This window comes from Bombina bombina, chromosome 7, assembly GCF_027579735.1.
Source record: "Bombina bombina isolate aBomBom1 chromosome 7, aBomBom1.pri, whole genome shotgun sequence".
Lineage (NCBI taxonomy): Eukaryota > Metazoa > Chordata > Amphibia > Anura > Bombinatoridae > Bombina > Bombina bombina.
In genome coordinates, this window is record NC_069505.1 from 369,597,958 (window position 1) to 369,622,286 (window position 24,329).

At 39.0% G+C, this 24,329-nt stretch overlaps 1 protein-coding gene across 3 annotated transcripts in view; it reads left to right on the forward strand.

Moving 5' to 3' along the window:
- Positions 1-24,329, forward strand: part of LOC128666459 (hyaluronidase-2) — a 68,875-nt gene that overhangs the window by 4,131 nt on the left and 40,415 nt on the right. Inside the window, exon 1 of one of the 3 annotated variants that reach the window (XM_053721068.1) lies at positions 5,767-5,893. The exons of 1 other annotated variant lie outside the window; for it this stretch is intronic. The gene's annotated coding sequence lies outside the window, so the exon portion shown is untranslated. Of the gene's footprint in view, positions 1-5,766; positions 5,894-17,771; positions 17,904-24,329 lie in introns of those variants that run through there. One more of the 3 variants, XM_053721067.1, reaches the window with a different exon arrangement.

A 24,329-nucleotide genomic window follows, 5' to 3' on the forward strand; every position in this document is an offset into this window, starting at 1 on the left:
CTGAAAAAAAACCTAACACCTGCAAAAAAAAAGCATAAAGCTCCTAATGCAGCCCCATTGATTCCTATGGGGAAAATACATTTATTACACACAAAACATATAAAAGAGAGATAGAATTGCACCGCTATAAGATGCAGTTCAAAGACCAGGATATAAGACTAAGCACATTATTGAAAATAAATTTAGATACTCAAATAGATCAAAAAATTGTGCAATTTATTACATGTTAAATGGTCAAACAATGCATGGTAAAGTGCTATAATAACTTCCAATACACATATAGCAGCAAAAAACCATGTATCAACACCCCCACATATACACACAAAGGACAAACAGACAAACAAACAATTCACATGGGCCTCACTTAAACACTCAAAGCTAAACCTAAGCCGGCAAATGAGATTCAAATTCAAAATAACAAGTTATAGTTCCATGGTAAATGACAGAGGATGAAAATGGCAACAAATGATAAAAGTTACTCTGAACTGTTCATGAATATGAGTAATGATGAACGACAGGATGAATGAAATGAATGAGGTATGAATGATGATAAATAATAATAAAGAACATAAATCCAAAGGCTTAGGTGAGCTTGCAGGTGTAGGATACAGCAACAAAACAGCAACCAAACTGTGATATATCTGTATGGGTGGGGAGGTGTGGCGGACGTGCTGTAAAATGTTCAAATAAGGGTAACAGTTCCTGTGAGGGGCGAGTATCTGATAATCAAGTGAGGCATATAGCACGCACAACACAATACTTCAAGCCCCTGTACTGATCACTCATGCGATCCTCCAAATATACTCACGACCGCTTCACACAACCAACCACCACCTCTTAGACCGGCAGAGACCACAAGTCACTTGTATTGCAGAAAGCTGTGTTGCATCCATAAGATAGAGGGGACCCACTGCAAACCACGCTGCTCACCTCTATCTTATGGATGCAACACAGCTTTCTGCAATACAAGTGACTTGTGGTCTCTGCCGGTCTAAGAGGTGGTGGTTGGTTGTGTGAAGCGGTCGTGAGTATATTTGGAGGATCGCATGAGTGATCAGTACAGGGGCTTGAAGTATTGTGTTGTGCGTGCTATATGCCTCACTTGATTATCAGATACTCGCCCCTCACAGGAACTGTTACCCTTATTTGAACATTTTACAGCACGTCCGCCACACCTCCCCACCCATACAGATATATCACAGTTTGGTTGCTGTTTTGTTGCTGTATCCTACACCTGCAAGCTCACCTAAGCCTTTGGATTTATGTTATTTATTATTAAATGAATCTCATTTGCTGGCTTAGGTTTAGCTTTGAGTGTTTAATGTGAATTGTTTGTTTGTCTGTTTGTCCTTTGTGTGTATATGTGGGGGTGTTGATACATGGTTTTTTTGCTGCTATATGTGTATTGGAAGTTATTATAGCACTTTACCATGCATTGTTTGACCATTTAACATGTAATAAATTGCACAATTTTTTGATCTATTTGAGTATCTAAATTTATTTTCAATAATGTGCTTAGTCTTATATCCTGGTCTTTGAACTGCATCTTATAGCGGTGCAATTCTATCTCTCTTTTATATGTTTTGTGTGTAATTCTTATCACCAGGTAGCTAGCACTTTGTATTGGTTTATCATTTATTTATTAGTAGTATTATCTCTTCATTTGTTTTTTGAGTTTGAAAATACATTTATGTCTACACCTAACACCCTAACATGAACCCTGAGTTTAAACACCCCTAATCTTACACTTATTAACCCCTAATCTGCTGCCCCCAACATCGCCGACACCTACATTATATTTATTAACCCCTAATCTGCTGCCTCCAATGTCGCCGCAACCTACCTACACTTATTAACCCCTAATCTGCCGCCCCAATGATGCCGCCACTATACTAAAGTTATTAACCCCTTATCTAAGTCTAACCCTAACTTAAATATAATTTAAATAAATATAAATTAAATTCCTATCATTAACTAAATTATTCCTATTTAAAACTAAATACTTACCTATAAAATAAACCCTAAGCTAGCTACAATATAACTAATAATTACATTGTATCTAGTTTAGGGTTTATTTCTATTTTACAGGCAAGTTTGTATTTATTTTAACTAGGTAAAATAGTTATTAAATGGTTATTAACTATTTAATAACCACCTAGCTAAAATAAAGACAAAAGTACCTGTAAAATAAAACCTAACCTAAGTTACAATTACACCTAACACTACCACTATAATTAAATTAATTCCCTAATTTAAAAAAATTTATCTAAAGTACGAAAAAAAATAAAACACTAAATTACAGAAAATAATAAACAAATTACAAGATTTTTAAACTATTTACACCTAATCTAATCCCCCGAACAAAATAAAAAAGCCCCCCCCCCAAATAAAAAAGCCATACCCTACACTAAATTACAAATAGCCCTTAAAAGGGCCTTTTGCGGGGCATTGCCCTAAAGTAATCAGCTCTTTTACCTGTAAAAAAATTACAAACCCCCCCCAACATTAAAACCCACCACCCACACAACCAACCCTACTCTAAAACCCACCCAATCCCCCTTAAAAAAAACTAACACTAACCCCTTGAAGATCACCCTACCGGGAGACGTCTTCATCCAACCGGGCAAGAGTGGTCCTCCAGACTGGCAGAAGTCTTCATCCAAGCTAGGCAGAAGTGGTCCTCCAGACGGGCAGAAGTCTTCATCCAGACGGCATCTTCTATCTTCATCCATCCGGCGCGGAGTGGGTCCATCTTCAAGACATCCGACGCGGAGCATTCTCTTCTTTCCACGGCTACGACTGAATGAAGGTTCCTTTAAATGACATCATCCAAGATGGCGTCCCTTCAATTCCGATTGGTTGATAGAATTCTATCAGCCAATCGGAATTAAGGTAGGAAAAATCCTATTGGCTGATGCAATCAGCCAATAGGATTGAACTTCAATCCTATTGGCTGATCCAATCAGCCAATAGGATTGAGCTGGCATTCTATTGGCTGTTCCAATCAGCCAATAGAATGCCAGCTCACTCTTATTGGCTGATTGCATCAGCCAATAGGATTTTTTCTACCTTAATTCCGATTGGCTGATAGAATTCTATCACCCAATCAGAATTAAAGGGATGCCATCTTGGATGACGTAATTTAAAGGAACCTTTATTCAGTCGTAGCCGTGGAAAGAAGATGATGCTTCGCGTCGGATGTCTTGAAGATGGACCCGCTCCACGCTGGTTGGATGAAGATAGAAGATGCCGTCTGGATGAAGACTTCTGCCCATCTGGAGGACCACTTCTGCCCGACTTGGATGAAGACTTCTACCCGTCTGGTGGACCACTTCGGCCTGGTTGGATGAAGACGTCTCCCAGTAGGGTGATCTTCAGGGGCTTAGTGTTAGGTTTTTTAAGGGGGGATTGGGTGGGTTTTAGAGTAGGGTTGGTTGTGTGGGTGGTGGGTTTTATTGTTGTGGGGGGATTTGTAATTTTTTTTACAGGTAAAAGAGCTGATTACTTTGGGGCAATGCCCCACAAAAGGCCCTTTTAAGGGCTATTTGTAATTTAGTGTAGGGTAGGGCTTTTTTTATTTTGGGGGGGCTTTTTTATTTTGTTAGGGGGATTAGATTTGTTGTAATTAGTTTAAAAATCTTGTAATTTGTTTATTATTTTCTGTAATTTAGTGGGGTTTTTTTTGTACTTTAGATAATTTTATTTAATTTAGGGAATTAATTTAATTATAGTGGTAGTGTTAGGTGTAATTGTAACTTAGGTTAGGTTTTATTTTACAGGTACTTTTGTATTTATTTTAGCTAGGTGGTTATTAAATAGTTAATAACTCTTTAATAATTATTCTACCTAGTTAAAATAAATACAAACTTGCCTGTAAAATAAAAATAAACCCTAAACTAGCTACAATGTAATTATTAGTTATATTGTAGCTAGCTTAGGGTTTATTTTATAGGTAAGTATTTAGTTTTAAATATGAATAATATAGTTAATGATAGTAATTTTATTTATATTTATTTAAATTATATTTAAGTTAGGGGCTTAGGGTTAGACTTAGATTTAGGGGTTAATAACTTTAATATAGTGGCAGCGACGTTGGGGGCAGCAGATTAGGGTTTAATAAATGTAGGTAGGTGTCGGCGATGTTAGGGACGGCAGATTAGAGGTTAATAAAATTTAACTAGTGTTTGCGAGGTGGGACTACTGACTTTTAAATGCGGTACCAGGCTTGACAGGAGAGGGTCTACCGCTCACTTTTTGGCAGACTCGTTATACCGGGGCTATGCAAGTCCCATTGAAAAAGAGGATACGCAATTGACGTAAATGGATTTGCGGTATTTCCACCAGTCACCAGTCAGCTCCCAGTAGTAAATTCCTGCTCCTGAGCCTACCTAGGTATGCTCTTCATCAAAGGATACCAAGAGAATAAAGCAAATTTGATAACAGAAGTAAAATTGTTAAAATTGCATGTTCTATCTGAATCATGAACGTTTAATTTGACTTTTCTGCCCCTTTAAAGGGATGCTAAACTTAAATACATGTATATTGATTTTATTTTTATTGTTTTGCTTAAACATTTTTGGCCAGCTAAGTGGAGAGCAAAATATTGTTTCTGTGAAAGCTATATTTGCGCTCCACTTTGTAATACCAGTGTACGCTGGTAATAAAAGTGAGGTGCAATGCGAACGCTTCCATAGGCTCCAATGGAAGCCTCGTTCTCATGCCGTTAGACACAGCACAGAACCTAAGCGCAGTGATGGGCAGCAATTTCAAATATATGTATACAAGCATATACATATATATTTATTGGGAACACACAGTACCCATAGACCGCAATGTAAAGGCCCTTAAAACTGCCAATTTTTTGTATGAAAAATTTTGGGGGCATTTTTAGATAATTTTCTAAGCGCTAATTGCTTCCGCGAGCTCGCAGTGGCAATAACCAGCCACTTGTAATGGCTGGCTATTTATTGCACACGTGTAAACAGGTGAATTTGCCCATGTGTGGGCGCACAATAAATTAGCGCTCCTCTAGTAATCGAGGCCTTTATAGGACATTAAATCTTTTTTTTTATATTTTGCCTGATTGTGCTTTAAAATACCAAATGTGTGCTTGTTCCACACACACCCTTCCCAACCAGAAAGACTACTGGTAAGCCTTCATCATGCCAAGAAATACGGAGATATTAACTTACCCTGCATCATGCTACACAGATTAATTATCTGTACCAAACTGGCCACAGTAAATCCTTGTTCTAGTAAAATACAGTATTTTAAAATGTTTATTTTGTATACAGACCTTTTTGCAATGACTTTAAAATCAAGACATTTGCGTAATTCTGATTGTTCAAATTTATAATGGTTCCAAAGTGTATGCTGAGGAAACAAACCATATTAGTGACAAATTGTTCTTGTAAACATAATGTTCTTGCTGCTGTCATACAACAGTCTGTAGGGGTAGGAATTTCACCTGTCAGCAGAATCAACCTCCCACCTCCCTATTTTATGGCAGAACGCCATTTCCCTCTCTCCGTACTTTTCCATCACAAGACCCTCAGGTGACAATTTCTGAGGATGTGTCATCATTGGGAGCAGTGATAAGTAGACATTACAATCCCACCAATTCATTCTACTGGGGGGGGTCAAATCCACACAAATAACCCCTACATCTTTGCAACTACTGGAAAAACTTCCTATTCTATTCAACAGAGGAAACCAGTGCTGATTTGGGTGTGTAGTGGGTGGGGGGGGGGGGGGGTGGAGGAGGGGGGTCAGGAAGGAAACAGGGACACAGAGAGATGGGGCAAGGGAAAAAGGAGAGAGATCTGAAGTATAACTCAAGAGGCTTCAGAAGTCAGCTGCAAAAGTGTGACAGGAACACAAGATTCAGACTCAGGTAAGGAGAGTAAAGGGGAAAGCAAACTCATACATACAGGGAAATACAGAGAGGGTGGGAGAGAGGGGGCGAGGGGAGGCCAGCGATAGAGACTAGCTGATGGGGAGCGGTTAAACGAAGATCATCCGGTCCTGGCTATACGCTCGTTTACACATATTAATGTATAATATTAACAGGGAAGTTGTACTTTAAATAATTTAAAATAATTTCAAAATCTTCTACAGTACTTTGTTTTTGTTTTTTGTATTTTTTTTTTATTAGGAATTGTCAATATCAGCCAGTGAGCAACAGATACCTAGGTATTAATTGCCTTTCCTGTGAGTGTTTCACTTTAAATGTAAAGGGACATTTTAAAGCACAAAATAACTTGCTCTAATTCATAAGTGCTTATAATTTATGCATTACTGACCCTAAGTAACTATGGAGTTGATCAAAATGTTGTGCTTCTTTCAGTAGATAATGATAGTGTTAAGTGATGCTAATATATGGCATGTTCAATTTAATTGTGTACCAAAAACAGATGTGTGTATGTCTTTTTAAGGGTTTTGAACAGGGGCATTATTGGTGCAGTGAGCATGTGTGTTGGGTTATTGATTTGATGATTTTTATTAACCTAATAAAAGTGAGTATTAATTTAAAGGGACACAAAACCCAAAATATATAGAGGATGCAATATTAAACAACCTTCCAATTTACTTCTATTACCAAATGTGCGTTATCTTTTGTTGAAGAAGTAGCAATGCACTACTGGGAGCTAGTTCAATGCATTGGGTTATCCAATAAAATGAGACATATATGTGCAGCAACCAATCAGCAGCTCCTGCGCCTACCTAGGTATCCTTTTCAACAAAGGATACCACAAGAACAAAACAAATTTGATAATAGAAGTAAATTAGAAAGTTGTTTAAAATAGCATGCTCTGGCTGAATCTTGAAAGAAAAAAAAAAGGGGTTTCATGTCCCCTTAACTTTGACTAAACAGGTAGCATTTGTATCTGGTGAGGGCAATGTCAGCTTGTTTTGCCCATGAGCAAAACCATTGTTAGATTTATTTGAAAACTTTATGGGGTGCTCAAAAAAGTGTTACTTTGGGTTTAAGTCATTTTATTTGTAGAATTTGGTCAAAAATGGCTGTGTAACTGTGGTGTTACGTATTGAGAATTCGGAATGTGATCAGTAAACAGGACTAGCACATGAAACCCATTTTTTTTTCTTTCGTGATTTAGACCGAGCATACAACTGCAAACAAATTTCCAATGTACTTCTAATATCTAATTAGCTATGTTCACTTTGTATCCTTTGTTGAAAAGCATACCTGGGTAGAAGCAGCATTATCGCATTTGCTTCATTCTCTTGGCATCCTTAGTTGAAGAAGCAGCAATAGACTGCAGGAAGCTAGCTGCTTATTAGTGGCTGCACATATATACTTTTTTTAAATTGGCTCACCTGATTGTTTCAGCTAGCACCCTGTAGTCTATTGCTGCTGCTTCAACTAAAGATAACCAGAGAATGAAGCAAATATGATAATAGAAGTACGTTGGAAAGTTGTTTCAAATGATATGCTCTATCTGAATCATGAGAGAAAAACGTTGGGTTTCATGTTCATTAAAAGGATACTAAATCCACATTTTTTCTTTCATGATTCAGATAGAGCATATTTAGCCACCAATCACCAAGTACTACCCAGGTGCTTAACCAGAAATGGGCCAGCTCCTAAGCTTTGCATTCCTGCTTTTCAAATAAAGATTGGAAATGAACAAAGCAAAATTGATAATAGGGGTAAATTAGAAAGTTGCATAAAATTGCATTCTCTATCTGAATCATGAAAAAAAAATGTGTTTAGTATCCCTTTAAGTATTGGATCAATTTCACAAAACAACAAAAAGAAAATGTTCAATATCCCTTTACTACATCAACCCTTCTGTAAAATTTCCATGCTGGGAGTATATGTGCTTTTTAAAAACTAAAATAGACACATTGGGCATGTAAAAAATAGCTTACAATCTATTTTACATTATGTTTTCATTATATATATATATATATATGTATATATATATATATATATATATATATATATATATATATATATATATATATATATATATATATATATATATATACAGGTGTATAACTATATAATAATATTTATAATAATGTATATAATATAATATAATATATGTTTTGTTTTTTCACACAAAAACCTAAATAAACAGATTACAAATAAACCTTTGTTATAGCATGCAAAGAGGTGGCTTTTAAAATAAAAAAATAAAATGGCTGCCAGAAACTGTACTCCTGTATCATTTAGCACAGGTAGTTTGTACCAAGTACTACAAGTACTAGTTTGATTGAGCAAGACATTAAAGTGAACGGAAACCAAAAAAATAATAATTTGTGATTTGGATAGAACAAACAATTTTAAATAACTTTCAAATTTAATTTTATTATCAAATTTGCTTTGTTCTTTTGTTATCCTTTGCTGAAGGAACACCATTGCACTACTGGCAGCTAGCTGAACACATCTAGTTAGCCAATCACAAGAGGCAAATGTGTGTAGGCATCAACCAGCAGCTAGCTCAAGCTAGTGTAGGATAGGTGTGTATTCTTTTTCAACAAGGGACAACAAGAGAACAAAGCACATTTGAAAAAAGATGTGATTTTAAACGTTTCTTAAAATTACATGCTCTATCTATCTGATTGTTGCAAGTTTAATTTTGACTTTCCCTTTAATGAAGCCTGGCCTGCATAAATTGGTGAAAGACCACGTTTGCAAAGTTGTGCTTCAATATACCAAGTAAGATTTGTGGCCTTCGGTTCATAAAATATAGATACAAATAAATATGTTTTAAAATTTTGAGGGCAGTTTATTTTACATGTCTGATAAAAGATTTTTGGCTAAATTACAAGTGGAGCGGTGTTTTGCGTTTTTGCTATAGTGAAAACTCTGCTAGGATTTTCATTTTTGCTCTAGCCGGGTTGCTTTGGTATTACAAGTTTAAAGTAAACTGTTTTTTTCTCCAGCACTAACACCAATCACACTTAAAGGGACACTGAACCCAAATTTTTTCTTTCATGATTCAGATAGAGCAAGCAATTTTAAGCAACTTTTTAATTTACTCCTATTATCAATTTTTATTCGTTCTCTTGCTATCTTCATTTGAAAAAGAAAGCATCTAAGCTAAAGAGCCAGCCCATTTTTGGTTCAGTACCATGGACAGCACTTGTTTTTTGGTGCTGTCCAATCAGCAAGGACAACCCACCAAACTTACATTCTTGCTTTTCAAATAAACATACCAAGAGAATGAAGAACATTTGATAATAGGAGTAAATTAGAAAGTTGCTTAAAATTGCATGCTCTATCTGAATCACAAAAGAAAACATTTGGGTTCAATGTCCCTTTAAAGTCGAAATTCAAAAATTGTGATTTGGTTTTCGCATTCCCCCATAGAAGTTAATGGAGAAAAAAAATAGGGAAAAAAAACACTGATTCTCTCGCGCAATAGCATTTTTGCAATTACGCTAACCCTACATGAAAATATGAATATTTCATATTCCAATGTTCTTAACATAATGGAATATGTTTCTGTCCTATACTATAAAAGGCCAAGTGTGTTTGTCTGAAGCTGTCATGCGCAGTAGAGACAGCACGAGAATACACCTGGCCTTGGATTCCCTATCTGATCTGCCGACTGCCGAGAAGAAGTGGGCGTGGCCAAGCAATGCAGGCCCGTGGAAGGGGCGTGGCCTAGTGTGCAGGCCCGTGAAGGGGGCGGGGCCGGGGGCAGGGCCTTGAAAGGCCGTGGAGAGAGCTCAAACAGCTCAAAAGAGGGGAGAGGGGGGGAGAGAGAGATCAAGAGGGGAGAGAGAGATCAAGAGGGGAGAGAGAGATCAAGAGGGGAGAAAGAGACAGGGGAGAGAGAGAGAGGGGAGATGGAGAGAGTGGAGAGAAAAAGAGGGGAGATGTGGAGAGAGAGAGAGAGAGAGAGGGGAGAGAAAGAGGGGAGAGAGAGAGGGGAGAGAGAAAGAGAGAGGGGGAGAGAGAGAGAGACAGGGGGGAGATAGAGAGAGAGGAGAGAGAGAGAGGGGAGAGAGAGAGAGGGGAGATGTGGGGAAAGAAAGGCCCGTGAAGGGGGCGGGGCTGGGGGCAAGGCCGTGAAAGGCCGTGGAGAGAGCTCAAACAGCTCAAAAGAGGGGAGAGGGGGGAGAGAGAGATCAAGAAGGGAGAAAAAGACAGGGGAGAGAGAGAGAGAGAGAGAGAGAGAGAGAGAAGAGAGAGAGAGAGGGGAGATGGAGAGAGGGGAGAGAGAAAGAGGGGAGATGTGGAGAGAGAGAGAGAGGGGGGAGAGAAATAGGGGAGAGAGAGAGAGGGGAGAGAGAAAGAGAGAGGGGGGAGATAGAGAGGGGAGAGAGAGAGAGAGGGGAGAGAGGAGAGGGGGAGAGAGAGGGGGGAGAGAGAGAGGGGAGAGAGAGAGAGGGGAGATGCGGGGAGAGAAAGAGGGGAGAGAGAAAGGGGGGAGAGAGAGAGAGAAAGCGAGGGGGGGGAATAGAGAGAGAGAGAGAGAGAGAGAGAGGGGGGGGGGGGAGAGAGAGAGAGAGAGAGAGGGGGGGGGAGAGAGAGAGAGAGAGAGAGAGGGGGGAGAGAGAGAGGGGGGAGAGAGAGACAGAGGGGGGAGATAGAGAGAGAGGGGAAAAGAGAGAGAGAGAGAGAGGGGGGAGTGAGAGAGGGGAGAGAGAGACAGAGGGGGAGATAGAGAGAGGAGAGAGAGAGGGGGGGAGAGAGAGAGAGGAGAGAGAGAGGTTGAGAGAGGGGAGAGAGAGAGGGGAAAGAGAAAGAGAGGGGAGATAGAGAGAGAGAGGGGAGATAGAGAGAGAGAGAGAGGGGAGAGAGAGAGAGGGGAGAGAGAGAGGGGGGAGAGAGAAAGAGAGAGGGAGAGAGTAAGAGAGAGGGAGAGAGAAAGAGAGAGTGGAGAGAGAAAGAGAGAGGGGAGAGAGAGAGGGGAGCGAGAGAGAGGGGAGAGAGAGAGGGGAGCGAGAGAGAGGGGAGAGAGAGAGAGAGAGAGAGAGAGAGAGGGGAGAGAGAGAGGGGAGAGAGAGAGGGGAGAGAGAGAGAGGGGAGAGAGAGAGGGGAGAGAGAGAGAGAGAGAGAGAGAGAGAGAGGGGAGAGAGAGGGAGGAGAGAGAGAGAGAGAGAGAGAGAGAGGGGGAGAGAGAGAGGGGAGAGAGAGAGAGAGGGGAGATGGAGAGAGAGAGAAGGAGAGGGGAGAGAGAGAAAGAGAGAGGGGAGATAGAGAGAGAGGGGAGATAGAGAGGGAGAGAGAGAGCGCAAAAGAGGGGGGGAGAGAGAGAGTGCAAAAGAGAGGGGGGAAGAGAGCGCAAAAGAGAGGGGGAGAGAGAGAGCTCAAAAGAGAGGGGGAGAGAGAGCGCAAAAGAGAGGGGGGAGAGAGAGAAAGCAAAAGAGAGTGGGAGGGAGAGAACGCAAGGGGTGGGACCACTGTACTGCAAAAAATGGCCTGTGTGAACGGGCTTTAGGACTAGTTTATTTATAATTAAATATTTCTACATATATCTGATGGTATTTTGCACAAATATATATTTATACCTATATACAGTATATAGATGATTATAAATAGGTATAGATATATACAGATATATAAAGGAATAACCATTTAAAAATACATAGAACATAGTCTGCTATGTGCAGAACATTGAAATGTTAAATATTTACAGTAAATACATAGTTAAACATATATCTATACATACAAATACAGCTTTAGCAATGTATCTGTAAGTATCTCTATGTTAAAGTACTTTGGCTGCTTTTTTTCTCTAACACCCGAGATCTCATATCTTTGAGTCTTTATAATTTTTTGTGCAGTATTTTTTTAAAAAAATTTTTTTGTATTAGATGGTGTTATTATAGTGTAATGTGTTTTGTGCAATGTTTTAGTTTCAGAAAACAGTTAACCCCAACCCTGAGATTGCGGTAAGGAGGGAAGCTCAACTTGTAATATCAGCACAATTAAAACTGCTTGCGAAAACACAATATCGCTTGAGCAAAAATGTTTGCGCCTCACTTGTAATCTAGCCATTTGTTTTTCAGTGTTCATGTGTGTAAACTAAATGCTTAGTAAATTGGTATTTGGGGAGAGACACTTCCTAAATACAAAGAGTTGGGGTCAGAGTAGAGTGCTGGGAGATAGCAGACATTCAATGTTCTGGTCCCACTGATTCTATGTTATGTCTGAACATGACTGTGACATGCCCGGAATGTCCCTTATGAGCTACACCAGTGACCTCTGACCCCACACTGAGCTTACCACCTGCTGCCCAGACACAGGCTGCACATTCCAAAGACAAGTGGCCAGGAACACAAAAAGGAGCCACTGTGTCAGGAGACTGTTTGAAATATATAGACCTTTGTGACACAGCAGACACAATTACATAGATAATAGAAACAAATATTAAATAGCACACAGGAGAGACACATTGTTGTATTCCATGACAAACAACCCAGTGACAGCAGCAGGGCTTTATTTATTACAAGGTACCCCCTGTTAGCTTCCATAATAGTTTTGATGGCCTCTGAAAGTGCTCTGTGCATAAGTGACACACTAGGCAGCCATATTTGAAAAGGAATACATGCCTCTTTCTTTGTCTAATATGGCCTCCACCAGTGTTGAACATGTAACTGTGACTTCATGATTATTTAAGGGACAAAACTCTAAAGAATTTAAATTAAGGGCAAGAAAGAACACTGTTTCAACTTGTTATATATATTTTTCTTGAATAAAAGCCTATGGTAATTCACAAAATGTACAACTGGGCCCTAGGGCTTGATAGCGCAGAAGCAGAGCTGCTGTTCCTATATTTGTTGAAAAGGGCATACCTCACATAGATAAAAATAACTAAAATAATAAATCAGTACAAAAACATTTCTTAAAACATGCAATTTATTATAGATGCAACAAGAAAAACATGACTTCTGTGTTGCTTTAAGGAAACAACAGTATACGCTCTAACCACTAGGCTAGTATAGGACTTGGGGTATTATAATGGCAAATACATTATTACATGAGAATTGTATGCATGGGGTCTATAGCCCAGAAAACTCCTTCTGGGAAACAGCAGAAATGTGGGTCCCTAAGTAACAGTAAGTGTTTTTTTTTATATAAAAGCAATGTCCCTGTATTCTTATTTTCTTCTGCATTTTTCCTCAACCCTGTTCACCCTGGAACACAGCTCCCTTACTCTGCACCCCCAAAATCCAACTCTCTTATTCATCTCCACCCACACATCACCTCTTCCTGTTCCCATACACCTTAGTTATAGTTCTCTGTACCCCAGACACTCAACACACCCATATCTCATACTCTTCTCTACTCTGTTCTGTTCACTCCCAGCTCCTTTAGTCTGTTATTCAATCACACCTAGCTCTCTTACTCTGTTACCCCCTCACACTCAGCTCCCTTACTTTATCTCTTTACACACAGCTCCCTTACTTTATCTCCTAACACACAGCTCCCTTACTTTATCCTCTCACACCCAGCTCCCTTATTCTGTTATCCAATCACACCCAGCTCCCTTATTCTGTTATCCCCTCACATCCCGCTCCCTTACTTTATCCCCTCGCACCCAGTTCCCTTATTCTGTTATCCCCTCACACCCAGCCCCCTTAGTTTGTTATCCCCTCACACCCAGTTCCCTTATTCTGTTATCCCCTCACATCCAGCTCCCTTATTCTGTTACCCCCTTACATCCAGCTCCCCTATTCGGTTATCCCCTTACATCCAGCTCCCTTATTCTGTTATCTCCTCACACCCAGCTCCCTTATTCTGTTATCCCCTCACACCCAGTTCCCTTATTCTGTTATCCCCTTACATCCAGCTCCCTTATTCTGTTTTCCGCTCACATCCAGCTCCCTTACTCTGTTATCCCCTCACACCCAGCTCCCTTATTCTGTTATCCCCTCACTTCCAGCTCCCTTATTCTGTTATCCCCTCACATCCAGCTCCCTTACTCTGTTATCCCCTCACAACCAGCTCCCTTATTCTGTTATCCTCTCACATCCAGCTCCCTTATTCTGTTATCCCCTCACATCCCGCTCCCTTACTTTATCCCCTCACACCCAGCTCCCTTACTCTGTTATCCCCTCACACCCAGCTCCCTTAGTTTGTTATCCCCTCACATCCAGCTCCCTTAGTCTGTTATCCCCTCACATCCAGCCCCCTTACTCTGTTATCCCCTCACATCTAGCTCCCTTACTTTATCCCTCACACCCAGCTCCCTTACTCTGTTATCCCCTCACACCCAGCTCCTTTATTCTGTTTTCCCCTCACATCCTGCTCCCTTATTCCGTTATCCCCTCACATCCAGCTCCCTTACTCTGTTATCCCCTCACATCCAGCTCCCTTACTCTGTAATCCCCTCACATCCAGCTCCCCTATTCTGTTATCCCCTCACATCTAGCTCCCTTACTCTGTTATCCCCTCACACCCAGCTCCCTTATTCTGTTTTTCCCTCACATCCAGCTCTCTTACTCTGTTAATCCCTTACACCCAGCTCCCTTATTCTGTTTTCCCCTCACATCCAGCTCCCTTAGTTTGCTATCCCCTCACACCCAGCTCTCTTACTCTGTTATCCCCTCACATCTAGCTCCTTTATTCTGTTATCCCCTCACATCCAGCTCCCTTATTCTGTTATCCCCTCACATCCAGCTCCCTTACACTGTTATCCCTCACATCCAGCTCATTTAGTCTTTTATCCCCTCACATCCAGCTCCCTTAATCTGTTATCCCCTCACATCCAGCTCCCTTAGTTTGTTATCCCCTCACACCCTTACACTCTTACTCTTTTTTCCCTTCACATCCACTCCCTTACTCTATCTCCGCACACACAGCTCCCTTACTCTGTTATCTCCTCACACCCAGCTCCCTTATTCTGTTATCCCCTCACATCCAGCTCCCATAGTCTGTTAGCCCCTCACATCCAGCTCCCTTACTCTGTTATCCACTCACATCCAGCTCCCTTAGTCTATTATCCCCTCACATCCAGCTCCCTTTTTATGTTATCACCTCACATCCAGCTCCCTTAATCTATTATCCCCTCACATCCAGCTCCCTTACTCTGTTATCCACTCACATCCAGCTCCCTTACTCTGTTATCCCCTCACATCCAGCTCCCTTTTTATGTTATCACCTCACATCCAGCTCCTTTAATCTATTATCCCCTCACATCCAGCTCCCTTATTCTGTTTTCCCCTCACATCCAGCTCCCTTACTCTGTTATCCCCTCACATCCTTCTCCCTGATTCTGTTTTCTCCTCACATCCAGCTCCCTTAGTTTGTTATCCCCTCACACCCAGCTCTCTAACTCTGTTATCCCCTCACACGCAGCTCCCTTATTCTGTTTTCCCCTCACATCCAGCTCCCTTAGTTTGTTGTCCCCTCACATCCAGTTCCCTTACTCTGTTTTCTCCTCACACCCAGTTCCCTTACTATGGTTTCTCTTGACACCCATCACGTTTACTCTTTTATCCCCTCACAACCACTTCCCTTTCTCTGTTATCCCCTCACACCGAGATCCTTTACTCTGTTGTCCCCTCGCACTGAGCTCCTTTACCCTGTTGTCCCCTCACACCCAGCTTCTTTACCCTGTTGTCTCCTCACACCCAGCTCTTACTCTGTTATCCCCTCACACCCAGCTGCCTTACTCTGTTATCCCCTCACCCCTAATTCTGTTATCACTCACACTCATCTCCCTTATTCTTTTATCCCCTCACACCAAACTTCCTTATTCTATTATCCTTTTATACACAGTTTCCTTAGTCTATTATTCCCTCATAACCAGCTCCCTTACTCTGTTATCCCCTCACACTCAGCTCTCTTACTCTGTTATCTCCTCACTCCCAACTCTCTTACTCTTTTATCCCCTCACCCCTAATTCCTTTATTCTGTTATCCATTCACACTCATCTCCCTTATTCTGTTATCCCCTCACACCAAACCTCCTTATTCTATTATCCTTTTATACACAGTTTCCTTAGTCTATTATTCCCTCATACACAGCTCTCTTACTCTGTTATCCCCTCACACCCAGCTATCTTACTCTGTTATCCCCTCACACTCAGGTCCCTTAATCTGTTATCCCCTCACACCCAGTTACTTTACTGTGTTATCCCCTCACACCCAGCTCCCTTACTCTGTTATCCCCTCACACTCAGGTCCCTTAATCTGTTATCCCCTCACACCCAGCTCCTTTACTCTGTTATCCCCTCACACCCAGCTCCCTTACTCTGTTATCCCCTCACACCCAGCTCTCTTACTCTGTTATCCCCTCACACCCAGCTCCCTTACTCCTTTATTCCCTCACACCCAGCTCAGAAAATACTCAGCATGTCATCCCTTATTGGAAAGATGAGATTATTCTATTGCAACTGAAGCATCATTGGCCCCTGTGGTTGTTACTTGGTCAGTGTGAAAATTTCTCTTTTTTGAAACTGTTAGACACCATTTATAGGGTAATAAATATAGGAGGGGTCTACTAAAAAGAAATCCATGCAGTCATAAAAATTGCAATTTCTGAACCTAAATATAAAAATAGCAACAAATGCAAGGTAGCTGAAACTGTTACACTTTTTTTTTGACAATATGAAATAATAATAAGAGCACAGAACTCACTGATACATGAAAGCCCAGAGGAGCTGGTATAAAGCACACATAGACTATTTCTCTATGATTTCCCCACTCTGGGGAACAATAACCATCATGCTAAAAGTTATTGCAATTCATAACCTTTAGCCTCCCAGGTAACCAAAGGGTTAATAGTTTTTTTTTTTTGTGTGTTTTCTGTTGGCAAGCTGTAAGACTTGGTTGGCCTACCAAGAGATTTCTCTGTGGGCCGCAGCATCTGGGGCTGACCAGGTAAAATTTAAGGGGATAGTACTGCTGATGAGTTGATGCCGCTGTATCACCCTTCTTTTCTCCTTTGAGCAACTGAGTTATTCATAAGATCACAAATGATTTCCTTGTAAGTTTTATTTCCTAGACTATGTACCATTTAGTAGCTCTCATTTGAATGGTTTCTAGTGTCTTATCAAGTCACACTATGAGACACAGTGACACACTGTTTTGTGAGTCTTCTCCAGATTTCCAGTCCGGCACTGGCAAACTGTATAAACATAAATAATAATAATAATAATAACAAAAATATTATTATTAGTGCTAAGTAATAGTAGTAACAGCATTAGTATGTATGTATATATAATAAATAATTGTATTGTAATTAGTAATAACAAGCATTACTTTGAAATTCTATATATTTAAAAGGGTTAAAAATAATTGTTATAATATTTGAAAGATTAATTATAATCTCTGTGTCAATAATTATTTTGTTGCTATCAATAGCAACATGCATAGGTGTGGGTGTGTATGTATATATATTTATATATAGTCTTTATTGCTACATGCATAGGTGTGGGTGTGTATGTATACATATCTATATACTTGTATCTATATCTATATATATATACAAATATTTTGATATAGTCTTTGGTGCTACATGCATATCAGTGTGTGTATGTATGTATTGTATATATAGTCTTTTGTGTTGCAGAATGCCATAGCCGCCCATCATCTATAGCAGATAACAATACATACTTAGGTTATGACTAGCTCAAACTCTGATACACCACCCTCCCCCACCACAATGTCATTATGACTGTCACTCCCTGGGACCCCCAGTATCAATGCTGTTTCTTTAATCTCTAGCCCCGCCCCTCTGATAGTGGTCTGTACCATAGTAAAGGGATGTCTCAGCCGGCAGACGGTCCTTTTTGGGGAGGGGGAGGTGTCATACTAAGCTAATACAACCCCCTATTCTTGGAGTGCATTGGCTTCGCCCACAGTATTCTCTTTATGTGAATGAAAGGCCCGGGACAGTGAGGTCGGTCGGACACAATGTGTGTTCCCCTGTGGGACTGAGGGCAGCCAGCTGCGGGGACAGCTATCCGGGCACGGTATGTATAAAGAATATTGCCAGCGTCCGCTGTGCTTGTGCCACTTTCTATATACTTATATGGGTTCAGTCATATTCCTTCTGTCATTGTAGCAATGATGAGGTAACTTACTAGTGTGCTTGTTTGCAGTTCTGTGATCGTCTGTTCATAATGTATGTGTGTGCCAGCTTGTTTTTGTCACAGCTATAGGAACATGAAAAAAAATCAATAAAAAAAAATCATATACATACTATTTTATATATTCGAACCCAGAGACTAGACATTTGAAAACACACTGACAATGACAAACACAGTGACAAACTGACATAATAACACACACAACACATCCCATACATACTGACACTGCAATGTTCCACGTGTGTGTGTCTGTGTATTAGACTGACAGCTGCACAACTTATATACAGCTCTAGATTGCAAGCTCTTGGGTCAACGTCTCCTCCTACTCATACTTTGCTTACTGAATCTCATATATTTCTGACTTGCTTATATTTAATTTATCTGTATCGTTTGTGTGTATATGTGTGTGTATATATATATATATGTATGTGTGTGTGTAAGATACAGAGTTGGCACATATGATCACAATAATATTGTCCCCATTGTGCACAAAACTGTTGTGTTTACATAAAACCTGTGTTGTGTTTATGTTGGTTGTGGGTTGTGTATACCCATGTGGTGTATATATTTTGTGTGTGCATGTTATATTTTGCATGTATATGTTAGGGTATTTTCTTATATACACATGCATCCAATAGGTTCTTTCTGTTGCGTGTGCAACAGTCCAGATTTGCACTATACAAGTACATACTGGTTTTTTAGTGTTTTTATATATGTAGTTATAGTTTAGCAAATAACATGTAAATATATTATGTAGAAGAGATCTAATATCTGTAAATACATCTAAAAAAAACTAGTGAATAATTATAGTCCAGATTCCAACAAATGTTTAACTGCAATTTGCTACTTTTACAATGCAAAAGTGCCACTTGCTGAATCTCTTGTGGTTTAAAGGTTGTTTAGTTGGTTTTGCTGTAATTGTTAGGCGGTTAAAAAATACTGAATGGATGCAATATAGGGTGGTTTCTGCAGAAACCATAAGTGGGGGATGGTGTGCAAGGTGCTTTTATACATCATAATGTAGTTAAGGAACTTGGAAAGTGCAGCATTAGGAATATTATAACAGCACAGATACCCCTGGGAGGGACATCAAAGAGGTGAAGAAATGGAGAACGGGCCGGGGAGTGGTGTAGGGAGCAGCACAATGAGTTATTGTATCGGCACCAAATGAAGGATATCTCTGTGAGCTTGGTTAGGATCTATTCTATCATTTTGAGTCTGGCATTTCTTTCTTGTCAGAATTGTCTCTCATCTTGCAAATCCGTTGTTGATCACCATTCATTCATTCTCACTGGGCTGCAGACTGGTCCTCTCTATCTTACTTGGGTGTAGACTGGTTACCTCCATCTTGACCAGATACAGACCAGAGGCATCTCCAGGAACCATATATAGTAGGGCACACTAATAACTGCCTACTAATGAAATTACAAATCAGTTACTTGTGTGTTTTTTTTTTTATATATATATATCTATTGAAAGGGATGATCACGTCTGAGGGCTAACATAAGGACAAGTCATTATGCAGGGGGGGGGGGGGGGGCTAGTGCCCACTCTGCCCCCTGGATTTGCTTATAAAATATATATATATATATATATATACACACACACACACACACACACACACACACTGGTAGGGATGATCACGTCTGAGGGCTAACATAAGGACTAGCAATGCCCACCCTGCCCTTGGAGTTGTTTTTTGGTGCAGTCTTGTCCCCTTTTTTTTCTCTGGGGGGCAGACTGGTCCCCTCTATCTCTTTAGAGTGTAGTCTGGTCTTGTCTATTTTACCATGGTGCAGGCTGATCCCCCCCCCCCCCTTCACAAGCTGTTTTGCTCAATAGTAATTTATTGTGTTCAGATACTTTTTGTTCGTTATTTGTTGGTTCCCTTTGTTTTCCTACTTGCCTCTTCTTTGCTTGATTACTGGTTTTCTATAATTTGTATAATGGCTATCAGGAATTGTTGGTGGAGTGATTTTAAAGGGACATTCTATTTAACAAATTACATGCTCTTATTTGTTAGAGCATCTAATTTTATCACTATTAATCCTGCAAATAGGTTGAACACATAAGTAAAGTACTGTTCAGGAGCCACAGAGAACTGCTGGTCCCAAGTGGAAACTGCAGCTGGTTTATTCAGCAGCGCTTGATGTACAGGTGGGTCATGTGATTGGCTGCTCATTCTATCAGTGACTATTTCTACTTGGGACCAGCAGTTCCTGAATGGCGCTTTATCTGTGTGTTTAACTCTTATGCTCTAATAAATGAGAGCATGTAATTGTGTTCACTATAACAGTGCATTAATGAAAGTCACAACACTAAGTTTGTAAATAAATGCACAAATCATTGTCATGCCTTGAAAAACTTAAATATACAAATATCTTTTTTTAGCAGCATTTTGTTAGGTAATGGTTTTCCTTCAGTTTAAAGTGGAGCTAAGAATTAGACACGTGCAAAAATGTGTATTGGTTTAAAAAATGAATAGTTTTTCCAAAATTTGTCTTAAGGGACATGAAACCCCAACATTTTCTTCCATTATTTAGACAGAACATTCAATTTTAAATAACTTTCCAATTTACTTCTATTATCAAATTTGCTTCATTCTCTTGTTATCCTTTCTGAAGAAACAGCATTGCACTACTGGCAGGTAGCTGAACACATCAAGTTAGCCAATCACAAGAAACAAATGTGTGAAGGCACCAATTAGCAGCTAGCTCCCACTAGTGTGGGATATGTGCATATTCTTTTTCAACAAGGGATACCTAGAGAACAAAGCACATTTTAAAATAGAAGTGAATTTAAAAGTGTCTTAAAATTGCATGCTCTATCTGAATCATGCAAGTTTAATTTTGACTTTCCTATCCCTTTAAATAAAAAAAGGTAATATATGAAAAACTGTTTATCTTTTCATTTAATTTCCCCATTTAAATGGAGAAAATTGAGTTCAAGCATTAAGAAACAAATTTGTTTTGCAAACTAATAACTGAGCCACATTTTTGCACGTCTAAGAAATCCTAAGAAATATTTTTGTCTGTTTATTAAACTTGTGTAATAAAATAAAGTTGATTAGCTGAGCACAATAAGTACTTAAAGAGACACTGAACCCACATTTTTTTTTCATGATTCAGATAGAGCATGACATTTTAAGCAACTTTCAAATTTACTACTATTATCAAATTGTCTTCATTCTCTTGGTATCTTTATTTGAAATGCAAGAATGTAAGTTTAGATGCCGGCCCATTTTTGTTGAACAACCTGGATTGTCCTTGCGGATTGGTGGATAAATTAATCCACCAATAAAAAAGTGCTGTCCACTGAGTACTGAACCAAAAAAGCTTAGATGCCTTTTTCAAATAAAGATAGCAAGAGAACGAAGAAAAAAAATGATAATAGGAGTAAATTAGAAAGTTGCTTAAAATTGCATTCTCTATCTGAATCACGAAAGAAAAAAATTGGGTTCAGTGTTCCTTTAAATGACCAGTAAATACAGAATTGTATAATCAGCAAATGAATAATAAAGGCAATGCAAAAGCACTTACTCTGAATTTCAAATAAGCAGGTTTCTTTCTTTTTTTTTTTTTTTTTTTTAAAAATATGTATAAACGGAACTTGCATATGCTTAGTAGGAGCTTGTGCCTCAGAAAATGTGCATAAAAGAAGACTGAGCACAATTTAATAATGGACATAAATTTAAAGGGATACTGAACCAAATTTTTTCTTTCCTGATTCAGACAGAACATGCAATTTTAATCAATTTTCTAATTTATTCCTATTATCAATTTTTCTTTGTTCTTTTGGCATCTTTATTTGAAAAAGCAGACGTAAGTGTACAAGCCGGCCCATCTTTGCTTCAGCACCTCGGTAGCGCTTGCTGATTGGTGGCTAAATGCAGCCACCAATCAGCAAGCACTATCCAGGGTGCTGAATCAAAAATGGGCTGGCTCGTAAGTTTTCATTCTTGCCTTTTCAAATAAAGATACCAAGAGAACAAAGAAACATTGATAATTGGAGAAAATTAGAAAGTTGCTTAAAATTGCATGCTCTATCTGAATCTTGAAATGAAAAAAAAAGTGGGTTCAGTGTCCCTTTAAATTGCATGCTCTGATCAGAGTCATGGACATTTTAATTTTGACTCTGTGTCTTTAACAGCCTTGAGAGGACTGGTGACCATCTTTCTCCTACTGCATGTGGGAACCACAGTGCACTTTTATACCACATCTGTGTAGAGAAATATGTTTGGTTAGCAAGGCTCTTTTTTTTTGTCTGGGGTAAGGAAATATATAAAAAGAAAAAGCATAAAAATAAACTTATTTGACTAAACAAAGCTGTATTATTGCGTGAAAAATATTCCTCAGATATAAAGCTACAGCCTTCAATTATATGTCTTTAAAGGGACATTAAACAATTTGAGATGGTATTATAAAATTATATCTTTTGTGTTTGTATATATGTCTGTATGTATGTGTGTGTGTGTGTGTATATATATATATATATATATATATATATATCAAGTGAGGGCCTGCACTCCAAGTCTCAGATATTGAGAATTATCCACCAGGATGCTGCATCACCAGTACAAACAGTCTTAGAATAAGATAGCACTCACTGTAAAACTTAGCTTTTATAGTAGTAGATCTACTACAATAAAAGCTATTTTTTTTAATATATATATATATATATATATATATACACATAAATTAATATTCAATATACTTGTATTACTTATATTGCCCCCTTTTCTTGTAATTCCATTCTGAAAGCGTGAGCTTTTCAGTTCCTGTTAGAAATGGAAGTGCAGAACACTGTTATATTCCTCTCAGCCAATGGTTGCACACTCTAGTTACCTATTTATAGTTGTCTCTAATTGGCCACAACAGAGAAGGTAACCTAAGTTACAACATGGTAGCTCCCATTGTTTTTTTTTTTTTTGTCAATATTTAAACAGCTAATGAAACTTTAAAAAAAATCTACTTTTCACTTTTAAGCATCACATGTGAATTCACAATTTGAAGTAATTTTAAAAATACTAAATAAAAATGGCACCATACAAACTGACTGTGATGGTTTAGAATCCAGAAACTCCTTACGGGGCAAAGAAAAGCAGTCCAAAAAAAGAATCAGCAAACTTGAATCTAGGCTGTGGTCTTTACTGGTTATGATTCAGCATTCCTTAAGTATTTTTGACAAGAACCCAGATAAAAATGATATATACTTGGCATCACCTATGCTATGCTCCTAATGTAACTTAAACTCAGTGACTCATGCTTAAAATATAATAAAGTTTAAATAAAGTCTTCATTAGGTCAGAATAGTGACAGCACCAGAAGCCAGGATTCGTGCTCTAGGATTTATTGATGCAATGTTTATTCAAATGACAAAGTTCCACTGACTTTATTTCCAGTCTGAACTAGTGCCTTGTTACTGACTAATATATATTTTATTGTCTGTCTCCTCTGTAGATGGCTGTCTTATTAGCAGATTTTTTATTAATTCTGGAGATTGATAGATTACTGTTTCACCAAAGAAATCTATGGGTTGTCATCTCGGCTGTAGATTCCTTACCATAATTCTTTGTCGATAGAAAAGTCTAAAAAAAGTAAAAAAAATGTTTACTGACACGCAGGACCCCTGCTCCAATAGACTCAAACAAATGAAACGGACACATAGGTCCGGTTAAAGTTATTGTCAAAACATTGATAAGTCAGGTAACCCTTCCTTATTAAGGGAAACAGTTCTAACATATAAAAATAGGATTGATACATTAATGTACAATAATGGGCAGAAGCACACAGATACAACAAAGTCAGTACATACAAAAACAATATATAGGGTACCTATGTCCCCAAGGTCAGACTAGGTCTAGGATATAAAAGTTCAATCAGTCATATAAATGGAAGACATCAGATTGATTCGCATTTTTCTATTTTAAAGAAACCAATATAGATCTGACTATTGGGAACTCACACTTCTGTAATACAATATTTTTGGGAAAGGGGACCAAAAGGGAGGGAGGGGTAAAATGAGGGAGTTTGAGGTGAAAATAGTTCACCTAGATTGAACCCTGATGTGGGCTCATAATATGGGGGGGGGGAGCTAGTGCGTATAAATTAAGTTTAGTATTCCAAAGGTCAGTATAAGGTGTATGTGAGGTAAACAAATAGAAGCTCTTAGAACAAAAAGCTTTTGTACTTCTAGGGCAGAGTATATTCCAGCAACACATAGTATTATATCAATCTCTCGACATACTATTAAAATAATCTAAAACAACAATATTTAGCAACATGAGGAAGGAGGATGCATGGATTAGAG